Raw genomic sequence first — 13,206 nt, forward strand, 5'->3', positions numbered from 1 at the left:
AAAAAAAAAAAAAAAAAAAAAAAAAAAAAAAAAAAAAAAAAAAAGAGTGGGGCCTGGAGAGATGGCTCAGCGATTATGAACACTGGTTGCTCTTCCAGAAATCCTAAGTTCAGTTCCCAGCAACCACATGGTGGCTCACAACCATTTAAACTGTGATCTGACACCCTCTTGTCACAAGCAACACACTGATAATTCTAGTATTTGAAAAAAAAAATCCTTGAGAAGGATTGTGAGTTTGAGATCAGCCTGGTCAGGAAGGAAGGAAAGAGAGAGGGAGGAGGGGAAAGAAAAAGAAAAAAGACAGGACCAGACAAGACTTTGGTAAGTTTTGAAATTTGAAAACAAGTAAGTTTATTCAAGTACACTCATGGCAACATCTTTGAGGATTTCAGCCTATGTGTGCTTTGGATAAATGGCAGAATGTGCAGAGTGAATCTGTATAGGATCAGGGAGAAGCATTAGAGTTATTTCTCTTATTGCGCTCATACCACCTGAGAAGCTGTGTTCTGTTAGCTGGAAACATTGATCTAACATGAAATATAGGGCAATCACTATGAGTTTTTTTAAGTGTAATTAATATGCATTTTATTTTTTCTCATTGTGACAAATACATAACAAAAACAATTTACTGGAAGAAAGAAACTATTTTGGCTTAAAGTTTAAGTTGAGGAAGACATTGTGGAAGACTCGTATTCGAAATTGGACAATTCTCTGCAAACTGCTCTATAAAATTCAATTTCTCAAACAGCTTATGTTTATTGGAAATAGAACATATATATGTATATATATATAACATTATTATATATATGTATATATATAATTTGTACATATATATACACAAGGTTATATATAATTTGTGTATGTATATATATATATATATATACATACATACACAAATAAATGTTTTAATTAAAAAACAGAACAGCAATTCCTAATACAGTTGGTCCAATAACTACTGTTGAATTCAATATCTGTATTATGTTTACCAAATGATGATCAGGAAGTCACCTGTGCAGTGACTCATTTGGGAAAGCTTGAGCAGGCACCCAAGTGTTGGGAAACAATGGGTATGTTGAAAGTGGAGCCACTTAGTAAGCCAAGCCTGGTAGAAAGGTGCCCAACAGACTAAGGTAGCCTGACAGAGCACGGAACAGCATGCTGTACATGAAAAGCTGGGGCTCATGGAGAGGAAAAACAAGTCAGGTTGACCAGAAAGGCAGTTTCCCACCTAGGGAAGGACATTAAGAGCTATCACAGGCACAGTGATATGTCACCACAGATTCTCAGGAGTGGAGAAATGTAAGCAAAAATGTTGCCCTAAGTGACTGGGGACACGTCTTCCCATCTAGGTGAGTGGGTAAGATGTTCTGTTTAGATGAACCCCTAAAATCCTACCCCATCCAAGTGGGCAAGGAAGGTGCTGCCCTTTACAGGTTGTTGGAAAAAAAAATATTCTTGGTGTCTTACAAAGGAACAGATGAACAAAGTGAACATAGATTTGGCAAGGCAGTTTTTAACCTCTGCAAAAGCGTGAGCCAAGACCCAAACCAGATGAGCAAGCATACTCCAAGCAGGAAGCTCACCTTGTTTTTATCCTAACCCAAGTCGTGACTGAGTCTCACCCCATTGGTGGATTGCTCAACCTCACAGCCTGACATAATTAGTTAATTCACTGTTAGCATGAAAGGGAAGGGTGTGATAGAGTCAAGTTTCAGGAATGCTGGGGCGTCCTGGATGAACAGGGATGTGCACAATAGTTTCACAAGATGGGGAAGTTTCTAGAATATAGACCCTTGTGAGCTAGCCATTGTTGATTTGGGGGAAAAAAAAGACTTTCTCATAAGGTGAATAGGGAAGAGGCCATTGTGTCATTCAGGTGAGTAAGGAGAATATCTCCTTATCCTGATGATCAAAGATGATACTCCCCCATCATGTTGAGCAGAGATGGTGTCTTAGGCAGAAAAACTATAAAAGGGGTATGGTGAAGGCCAGGAATCCAGCCAAATGCGGCTTTGTCCTCAGTTTAGACTCTGTAAGGAATTCCAACTTGAACTTCAGTAGCTCTTGTGAATTGCTTTAGGCTTCTGATGCCAGTGCTCAGAGCCTTGATCTCTACATTGTTTGCAGAAGTCTACTCTGTCTCAATTTTTTGTTTCCAGCCTAGGCTCACAATGGCACAGGTGCCTTCATGTTCATGGGATATTGTAAGGATTCAGAGAGCCCAGATACATTTCCTGCATATCTTTAAGTTGCATTCTTTTTGTTGTTGCTGCTGCTACTGTTTTTAAAGACAGGTTCTCACTATGTAGCCCAGGCTGATCTTGTGCCCAAGATCCTCAGCCTTCCCAGTGCGGCTGGGATTACAGGCTTGTGACCCCTTGCCTAGATCAGTGGACTTCTTGAACGCTGAAAATGTTACGTGACATGTTTGAATACTTAATGTGTTCCAGACATTGCTTTGAGTCATCTGAGTGACTGGGCAACACAGCCCTGAGGAGTGTGGTTTGGGGTCATTTGCATCAAGCTGAGGGTAACAGATGGAAGATGATATGTTTACAATGTCCAAATCCAATAAGTGATTCCTATTCACACAACACATAAATAACTATGAAATATCAAAAGGAATAAAGAAGCTATAGTTAAATGAATCTCTCGTAAATTGAAAGCATAAAGGACTTCCCAAATGCTTCCTACATCAAGGAGCTCTCAGACTCAGCAATAAGAGGAGAAATTAAACAATATTGAGATTCCACTTGTGTTTATTGGAATAACAATTAGAAAGGGGGGACATGGCAAGTGCAGCTGATTGGGAGCACTGAATGGGAGACAGATGGTATAGCATCTCTAAGACATGGTATAGGCTTGCTTAAGGAAGTCAAAAGGCACCCCTAATGAGTTCCCTTGGAGTCTGGTCTGTAAACACTTTCCCTGGGGCTCACAGGGGAGCACACTTCAGGCTGTCTGTTGCACAGTTGTTTGTGTAGCATGAGTTGGTAGCTTAATTATTCCTCTTTAGAGAAATGAATAAGCAAACGGTGAAGGATATTCACTACGGGACGCTGTGCAACAGGGAGAAACAACAAAGCAGATGTTTACAGAACAACTCGCATACTTTTATTTTTAATCCAGAAAAATAGGTTAGGCAGCAGTTTTCAGGGCATTGGGCATCAGGGGAAGAAAGCCAGCTCACCCTGTGACACGCAGCAAGGGGTGAGAGCCCTGCAATGGTCTCTGCTTACTGTCAGGAGAGTTTCCGGACCGCAGCACAAAGAAGGGGAACTGAGGCAAAGACCAGGACTCCCTAAGCTGAGGAGAGCAAAAAGGCTCGAATTCTCAGCAAACAGAACCAGGGAGGAGAAATCTCCACAGAGAGCAAGCAAGAGAGAGCTGCAGAGACTTTGAGACTCAGGACGGATCAATACGGGAGTCTCATGCAGCTGCATCCAAAAAGAAATGGACTTAACACCTGAGTTCAGGACAGGCAGCAAAAGCTTCTCCACTGTCAGTCAGAGCCAGAGACCACATAGCTGTCAGGGTATTGTAGAAGGGCCTCAGGATGGAAACAGGGACCATCCCAGGAGCATGGGGATGGTTTCATAAAAGAATATAAAAACCCTGGAAGTTTACACACTAGTTTCAGAGCTAAAATATACTTGAAGCCAAAATGGAACCATAAGAAATAAAACAAATACCAAATTATACCTGGAGATCTTTACATCCCTCTTTTAGTATTCAATAGAAAAAAATAAAAATGTAGTGAAGGTATGAAAGACTCTATCACCCAATTATGTTTATTTAAAAAGCCACCTCATACATTAGACAATAACGGAGTATGTAAGTAAGTTGCATATCAAATATTTACAAAAAACAGGCTATATTTTAGACCAGAAAAACCAGTCTGAGTTTATTAAAATAATAAAAAGCAGGATTTCTGGTAAAACTGGAGTTAAACTTGAAACCAGAGCACAAGAGAGGAGAAGTCTGTGGGTGCAAGAGATAGCTCAGAGTTTGAGAGTGTTTGCTGCTCTTGCAAAGAATCCCAGTTCTGTTCACAGCACCCATAACAGGCAGCTCACAATTGTTTGTAAACCTTTTTTGGCCTCCTAGGACACTATACTCACACCCACACCCCCACACAGACATGCTCATATACATACAACTAAAAATAAAATAAAATCTTTGTAATGCCCTTGCGTCAATTGCAGACAAAATAATGTCCAAAATGAACGAACAAGATGCAGTAAAGTCGACGACTGCCAAGCTCTGCAAGGACAAGGTAGGCGAGCCCTTCATAATTACTGCTTCACAAAAATGTCTGTCATACACTGGGACAGAGGCTGAGGATGATGCTCCTTTGACTCAGAGGCATTTCGGGGGACTGTCCAGGGAGCTAGCTTTCTCTTTCATTTCAACAGTTTTGGAAACTGCTTGCTCTACACTTCCTGCATACTCTGGTAATATTTATTATTTCTCGTATCTCTGATGGGTTTGAAGACTAGATAGTCTCACAATAAGCTTACGCTTTTAGGATTTATGAGTTATGATAAATATTGTGAATGTAATTCTTACCAGATGGTTTTCATAATTGTTAATATTGTATGTAACTTATTGATGCAAGAGAAAGAGACTTTTAGTGGTCTAAAAGGGGGAAATGTAGAGAGAATCTCTTATAAACATTACCTATCAAAAAAAGCTGATGGCCAATGAGCTGAAGCAGGAAATAGGAGGTGGGACACTGGCAGGGAGAGAGAGGATTCTGAGAAATAGTAAGAGATAAAAGAGAGACTCAGGGAGGGCAATGAGAGACAAGAGTGGAGACAGACCTAGAAAATGAGGAGATGGACTGAGGAGAAAGCTGGTGGAAGCAGATGTAAATGAGCAGGTAGATGAGCTCATCTGCTGAGGAAGATGCTAAGAAAGGTGGGCCAGGACTGAGGAGAGGTAACTAACTAAGTGGTAGACTAGTTTAGATGGTTAAATAGGTTAAGATCTAGTCAGGGGCCTGGGAGTGGTGGCGCACACCTTTAATCCCAGCACTTGGGAGGCAGAGGCAGGCGGATTTCTGAGTTCCAGGCCAGCCTTGTCTACAGAGTGAGTTCCAGGACAGCCAGGGCTATACAGAGAAACCCTGTCTCGAAAAAACCAATTTTTAAAAAAAAAGAGCTAGTCAGGGAATGAGCCAAAGCTTATGGCCTTGGCATTTATTCATTAAAATAAAATAAAGTCTTTGGAAATATTTTTTTTAAAGATAGATCTTGAAACTTTTATGTTTGTAGACTAAATACTACAAAATAGCCCATGCTTCAGAGATGAAATAAAGGAGGAAATTACACAGTCCTTTGTAGTAAATAAAGCATATAATGCTTTGTAGAATGAAGCTGAAGCAGCATTTAGGGGAAACCACAGCTCTAAGTTACTACATTAGAAAAGAAAGAAAGCAGCATTTTCCTTTAGACATTGGTAGAAAATTAATTTTAAGCAAGCAAGGTAGGGAGAGGAAATATGTAGGTGATAGAAGAAATCAACCAAATCATGCATCTTGAGAAGACAAGTGAAATTGATATACATCTGGCCTATTGGGAACAAAAGCCAGAAGACACAAGTTATTAGTACCAGGCATGAACAAGGAGACATCACTTCAGCTCTACAGAGTTCAAGCTCGTAAGTGATGTCAAGGAAAACAGCTCTACAGAGTTCAAGCTCTTAAGTGAAGTCAACAACAACTTTCATTGAGTTAAAGGTAGCAAAATGAAGGTAATCCTTTGTTTTTGTTGCTTTATTTTGGAACAGGGTCTCATGAAGACCAGGCTGTCTCCTCAAAATCCCTATATAGATGAGAATGATCTTGAACTCATGGACTTCCCATCTGCACCTTCTGAGTGCTGTGATTATAGGTTTGTGCCACCAGGCCTGGCTCAGAAAAATTCTGTGAAAGAAGCAAATGACTAAAGTTTTCCTAAAGGAGAAATTGACAACTTGAACAGTCAGTCCCTGCTTATTAAAGAAGTCTAAAACGTTTCCAATGAGAAACCTCAGGCTCTAATGGCTCTCCTGGTAAGTTCTAGAAATAGTTTACAAAGAACATCAGTTTGCAGAATATAGTAGAGAGAACACTTCCTAATCCACGCTATGAAGCCAGCAAGGCAATTTTGCTTGTAAACCTGGATGCAAAACTTGTTTTTTGAGATAGGGTTATGCTTTCCAGGCAAATATTCTTGTATACTTCAGGTTGGCCTCCACTTGCCTCAGGTTTCCAAATGCTGTATGTATCACAAGCGTGTGCTACTACAGCTGGCTAGATAAATATTTTTAACCAAAATTGTCTGGATGTGGTATCACACAACTTTAATCTCAACCTATAGGAGGCAGAGCAGGTAGATCTCAGAGAGTTCACCCTTGTCTACTTAATGAATTCCAGGCCAGCATAGTGAGACCCTGTCTCAAACAACAAAACAAAACAAAACAACAACAACAACAACAAAAAAAAAAAAAACAAAAGCATGTGGGGCTGGAGAGATGACTCAGCAGTTAAAAACACCAAAAACCTGGATTTGGCTCATAGCACCCACTCAGAGTTACTTTTACTTCCAGTTTCAGGGTCTCTTCTCTTCTGGCCTCTGAAAACACGAGGTACGCACAGAGTATCCATATATTCATGCAGTCAAGCCACTCATACAAATAAAAATAAACAAATCTTTAAAAACCAAAATCGCTTTTAAAAATGCAAACAAGTGTCAATGTATATAAAGACAGAGCATGAGCACAGAGCAGCATCTACCTCGGGGATGCTGGGTGATTTCCATCTAAAATCATCTCTCAGTGATATCTCTCACATAACCCACTGAAACAGAAAAAGGAGGAGCATCACCTGGAGGGATGCAGAAAGAACCTTGGAGGACAGAAAGAAAAGCACCCCAACCTGCTTGGTAGTTAACGTTTTGCAGAGTAGGAATTAAAAGAACACCCACTGAACAACAAACAAGGCAGCAGCCAGAGGCTAAAGGCCAGTGCTCCCAGGTCGAGGAGCACCCAGCAAGTGCTCCCAGGTCCTGGAGCATCCTGGGAATGCCGCTTCTGTCACCTTTATTTAGGATACACAGAAAAGTAAGAAAAAGAAACCCCAGGCGTCCCAACTGAAAAATGACAGGTGCAGTTTCACAGACAAGAACAGACATGGAAAAACCTACCAAAGTTATTAGAAGTAATTAGTGGATTTTACCAATTACCAGACTTCAAGAAAAGCAAAAATGCTGTTGTATTTCTATAGCAGTAATATTCAGAAATTAAACTTATGGTTACAATTTATAATAATATTGAGGGTGGCCAGATGACTCAGCAGGTAAAGGTGCTTATTGATAAATCTGATGACTCGAGTTCAATCCCCAAGGCCCACATGGTAGAAAAAAATTGACTAACAAAAGTTGTCATTTGACTTTCACACACATGTTGTGGGACACATTTACAACACACACACACACACACACACAAATAAATAAATTTTTAAAATTTACAAAGAATTAAAAGGATATCCAGAAACAAGAAAATATTTACAAATTACCAATCAGATAAATGATTTGTATGCAGAATGTATCAAGAATTCTTTATACCCAATAACAAGAAAATCAACAGCTTAGCCAAGTGTGCAAAAGATGTGGACAGAAAAGAGCTGTGCGTAGGAGTACACATTTATAATCCCAGCACTAGGGAGGTAGTGGCAGGAGGATCATGAGTTCAATGTCATTCCTGCTGGCTGTCCATCAAGCTGTGGATTAATATTCCATTTAGTGGCTTGGTCCAGCTTCATCCATCAAAGCCCAGATTTGAACGATAACATCATCACGTGTGGCCACTTCTGACACAAAACTGCCCCTGCTTCCTCTTGTGTCTCTGGGAAGCCCCTGAAGTCCTACCCTCTCCATAGCAGAATTGCTCCTCTGTTTTGGCACTTAGGTTTCTGAGGTTGGTAGCCTCAACAAAGCCATGTCACAGGATGAGTCATGCCTGCCCCAAATCTCTGTGCTGAAACCCTGACCCCTAACACCCCAGAATGTAGCAGTATTTGGAGGCAAGTTGCGGTGGTTTGAGTGAGTGTTGAGTTCCCCATAGTCTCTGGAATCTGCACACCCGGTCCCCAGTTGGCAGTGCTGTCTGGGGAGGTTCAGGAGGTGTAGCCTTGCTGTAGGAAGTAGCCACTAGTGGTTTCAAAATGTGGTACCACCCCCAGTTCTCTCTCACACTGCTATCATGGACTCCTACCCCTCTGAAACCAAAAGCCAAAATAAACTCTCTTCACTAAATTGCCTTGGTCACAGTGTTTTATCACAGCAGCAGACAAGTAACTGGTACACATGGGTTTTTTTTCCCTTTTTTCCCTTATGCCTCTTTGTGAGCTCCTTCAGTGGAGGGGTGTTACAGGAATTCCTTTCTCTGGAGAGATGTAAACAACTGTCTACCCTGTCCTTATAGAATACAAATGACAAATCAAAGTATGAGCCAACCAGAGTCCAGCTTGGTGAACCTTTGAGTTTATTGGGCTTACTTATAGAGCACAGGTGATAAGTTCCAGGAGTGTGGGTGACCCCAAAGGCAGCCACACTACTAAAACATCTCACCCTGGTAATGATGTGCTCTTAGCCACAAAAGGGGTCCTCTCGTCAGTTAATCTTTTTACAATAAGTTCTAGTACCTTCAGAGATCACAAGGCCAAGAGCAGAGCTTTGTACAGCTGGCTGGGAGGTGCAGGAGAAAGTGGCTGGGATCCAGAAAGGGTCCAGTGACTCTTCCCACCAGCCCTCTTCTACTGGGAATGTCAACAGTCACTTGCAAGCACTCACAGATGCTCTGATGAAGAAAGACACTGTCTGCTGTGCTTACAGAATAAGTGTCCAACATGGGGCCAGCACCAGGCAGGAATCCTAAAATCAGCATAACCTGAAGGAACATAAGCAGGTGAGCAGGTAGGTGTCAGGGCGCCAGGCACGAGCAACAGGAACCACGGGGACAAGAAACATCCATTCAACTGTCCTCCTTGCCAGCCATGGAAATTTCGACAGCCTACAGGGGAATTTTTGCCTCTAGGAGTTGATCCCAAGAGGGTAGAGTCATTCTGCCTTTAAATGAAGAAACTGCAGACAGCAAGGTGGAAATTTACAACTGTACCTCTTTAAAGGGTTCAGTGCTCATCTGGGCTGCTGTCTGGGGATGAGCCCAGGGAATGTGGCTTTCTCTCTCTCTCTCCTCTTTCTCTGAGATGGGGCCTCACTCTGTAGCCCAAGCATCTCTCAAACTCATGGCAATCCTCCTGCCTCAGCCTGAGTTCTAGGATTGCAAGTGTGAACCACCACAGTCATCAATCTTGAATTTCACCCTTCCTGGTTTTTTGTTTTATTTTTAGTTTTGAAACCTGGTCTTGTTATATAATCTTGCCAGACCTGGTGCTATGTAACCAAAGCTAAACATGACTTTACAGCAACCCCCCTGAGTTCCTTTAGTGCTGGAACTACAAGTATGTATGGATAAGCCTAGTTGTGTGTACTTCTCTCAAGCATGGGTTTGTCTTATAGATAGAAACTGCCGTGAGGCCCTGTGCGGCTCAGGCTCTTCTGGTGTATAGAGAAGGATCTGCAGTGTATAGGGAAAAGCAAGGAGGGACTGCTTTGCTCCTTCTTGGCTTCTGTAACCCCTTTGTACATGTAGGGGCCAGGTCCTGTGCTTAGCCCACAGCAAGACACCCCATGAGCTTCAGCTCAAACAAAGTAAGGTCTTCTTTCAAGGACAAGGCTATTTTCCTAGGTCTGCAGATTCCTTCTCCCCACAGCTGTCCCCTACCCCAGAAAAGAAGAGGGGGACCAAGAACTTATGCTTAGGCCTACGCTCTGCTATCCCTCGTCTTGGGATTTAGTCTAATGGCCTGAAGGGATAGGCTGTGCATTTCTGACCACTTACAAGAGGCACTTTGTAACTAAGAGGAGGAGAAGCAGCAAAGATCCAGGTAACTTTCTGAGATTTCCTTGGCAAGCCTCCCTAAAGCAGCTGGGCCTGTAGAGGAGGGAACCTGTAGCTGGTTATTGTGGAAGCAGAAAGCCTGATATGGACGTGGAATGTGGCTACGGGCCTTGCGAAGCTTACTAGAGACTGTCGACTTGACGGTCTGGAATCACCTAGGAAACAAAGTGCTGGGTATGTCTGTCTGTCAGGGAGTTTCCAGCTCAGGTTAACTGAAGTGGGAAGATCACCCTAAGCATGGGCCGCACCATTCCATGGGTTGGGGTCCTAGACTGAGAACGATTGGTCAGGTACTTGTCATAGCAACATGAGAAGTAACCAACAGAATGCTCAAGTTCATTCAAAGATTCCATACTCTCCCTAAACATAACGCCAGCAGGGGGCCAAAAGTTCCAACTTATGAGTCTACAGGGCCATTTCACATTCAAGCCATAGCATTTCCCTTTGTCCTTAAAGGGCTTTTCTGGATCTATTCTAACGCTAGAAAGGTGATGGCAGCAGGTGACTTTGTAATTCAAATGATAAGGAAATGACAAGGTAACCAAACAAATAACAGTATGTGGTCATCTCATGTGTGGTGCTGATCCTGGCCAGTTTAAGGTGGCTCAGCCACCTTGCAACCTAAGGCACTTTCCCCCAAAGCCTATCTAGCTTGCTTTGTTTTTGTACTCTTTTTGGCCTGTGGCCTGAGGTGCCTGCCCCTTTCTAGTGATTATTAAACTCTTCTTGTTCCTTTATTTCTCTGCTTTTAGGTCCTTCTCCGCCACTTTCTGCCTGGAAGTCTCTTGCTCATTCAGCAAGACCCAGCCTTGGGGGTTGTCGGGTCATCTTGGGGGATAAAAGCACTTGTTGCCAACCAAGACTCAGGGTCTGAGTTTCATTTCTGAAACCCACAGGATGGAGAAAACTGGTTTCCACAAGAACTGATTGTCTCTGAACTCCACACTCATGCCATGACACACATGTACCCACATATATACACACACACACACTAAACATAAATAAATAGATGGGTGGATGGACAGACAGACAGATGGATGGGTGGATAGATGGATGGATGGATGGATGGATAGATGGACAGATAAAACCAGTCCTGGGTAAAGGCAGTCTCCACAGTCCTAGGCACCAGCACTAATGTTAGCCATCTTGGAATCTGGCAGAAATATCCCTTCGCACAGATGAGCAGATTCACATATACAGGGCTGAGTGGCTGCTGTACAGATAGCTAACATCCGTGGAAAGGCTTGGATATGCTTAGATGCTTCTCATGCCTCACAAGAGCCTCACATCCCACATAACAAAACAACAACAAAATCAAAACCTTGTGTTTCTTCTCCCTTCCTGTGTGTGTGTGTGTGTGTGTGTTTATTCGTAAGTCTGAGTGTGATCACACACATGTCATAACAGGAGTGCAGAAATCACAGGACAACCTCAGATGTCTGTCCTTGCCTTTCGCCTTGAGACATTGTCTCTGTCATTTCTCTGCTACATACTTCCAGCTAGCTCTGTGAGCTTCTTTCTCTTCCTGTTTCTGCCACCCATCACACCTTAGGAGTGCCTGGATTATAGGAGCATGCTTCTGTGCCCAGCTTTGCATGGGCTTTGGGGATTTGAAGGCAGGTCCTCATGCTTGTGTGCTAGTGCCTTATCCACAGAGACTCCTCTACAGCCTTTTCAGACAAAGTCTCTCAGTGCTCTGGAACTTGCCAAATAGATGAGACTAGCTAGTCAGCAAGCCTTGGGGGAATCCTCCTGTCTCTGCCTCCCCAGCTCTGAGATTACAAATTTACGCCATCATGTTTAGTTTTTCGATTTTTAAATGTGTGTGAATGTTTGCCCATGTGATTTGTATAAACCATGTGCAAACAGTATCCACAAAAGTCAGAAAAGAGAGTCAAATTCCCTGGGACTGGAACTGCAGACAGTTATGAGCTGCCATGTGAGTGCTGGGCACTGAAACCAAGCCATCTGGAAGCAACCAGTGCTCTTAACCACTGAGCCATCTCTCCAACCCCAGTGCTCAACTTTTTACATAGATGCTGGGGATTGAACTCGATCTTTGGGTTTACATGGGAAACACTGTTTGCTGAAGAGCACAGACAAAGGACTCAGAATTTAACTAACTTTCTTGTAAACTGACCAGGCACATACACCATGGAAACTAGAACATTTTATCCTGGAAAAAGGTGGGAGGCTCCTAAGACTCAGGAAGTTCAGGATGCTGACCATGCAGATAAAACTCTGCCATTCACAGGGCTCCCAGCCCTACCAAGATTATATAAGATCGCACCAAGTGTTGGGGAGAAGAGATGCCTTTGTGAAGCAGCCGGCAACCCGTGCTCCCGGAAGGAAGCTTGAAGTCATTGGTTCAACAGGCTAGGCTTGGGTGGAAATGATTTATTCAATCTGTCCTTGAGACCTTACCTAGAGTGAACAAACGTTTTGTTCACATCTCCCCAGAAAAAGTCACACCAGGGGCAGGAGGACAACCCCACAGAAGTGGATGCACCTGGCTGTTTTTCATGGTTAGAGTGGACTTCAGAACCCCTTGAAAAGATTACTGATAATGAAGCTAAAAGAGTGACTGTCTCAGTCAGCTGATTATGGAGAAAAGATGTCCGGGAGGGAATACTGTGTCCTATGACCTGGGCTCTGTGGGAAAGGACATAAGGACAGAACGGAGAGTGGGACTCCCAGTTCTCACATTCTTCCAGCCACCTCCTAGGACCACCTGCATTTGATGTTGAGCACCTCAGAGAATGCTTGCTTCTGCAGGATGCCACAGTGTTGAGCCTGCCTCTTGCAAGGCTCCTTCCTCCCATCCTACACCCACAATTGTCCCCTAGCCCCCTCTGGACGATATTTCTAAATAAGAGGGAAGGGGGGCCACTGATCAGAAATCAGAAATCATGGTCCTGCCTGCCGAAACCAAGTCAGGGGACCTCTAGCGCCACCTGGCGGTCGAGGTTCACGAGGCTTCGTCCACCTCCAGAGGCGTGGGGTGGGGGTGGAGGTGCGGTTTGAAGGCTAGGGTAAGGTAGCCAGGATGGCGATGGGGTTTTCCAGATCTTGAGGCTCCCAGCCAGCCTACCCTCACCTTTTCGACTTTTCTGTCTCAGTATCTGTCTTTGTCACCAGGTCTCTCAGTTTCACCTCCTGCCTCCTTTTAAAATGCTTTCTATTTTTTTTTTTTTTTTTTTT

At 43.2% G+C, this 13,206-nt stretch overlaps 1 long non-coding RNA gene across 1 annotated transcript in view; it reads left to right on the forward strand.

The window, feature by feature from the left end:
* LOC116103235 overlaps positions 1 to 6,030 on the forward strand; it is a 14,463-nt gene extending 8,433 nt beyond the window's left edge. The window contains exons 2-3 of the long non-coding RNA XR_004123437.1: positions 4,206 to 4,276; positions 5,791 to 6,030. This is a non-coding gene — a long non-coding RNA (uncharacterized LOC116103235). The remainder of the gene's footprint in view (positions 1 to 4,205; positions 4,277 to 5,790) is intronic.
* The last annotated feature ends 7,176 nt before the right edge of the window (positions 6,031 to 13,206 follow it).

The sequence above is a fragment of the Mastomys coucha genome, unplaced genomic scaffold (genome assembly GCF_008632895.1).
Source record: "Mastomys coucha isolate ucsf_1 unplaced genomic scaffold, UCSF_Mcou_1 pScaffold21, whole genome shotgun sequence".
Taxonomy (NCBI): domain Eukaryota; kingdom Metazoa; phylum Chordata; class Mammalia; order Rodentia; family Muridae; genus Mastomys; species Mastomys coucha.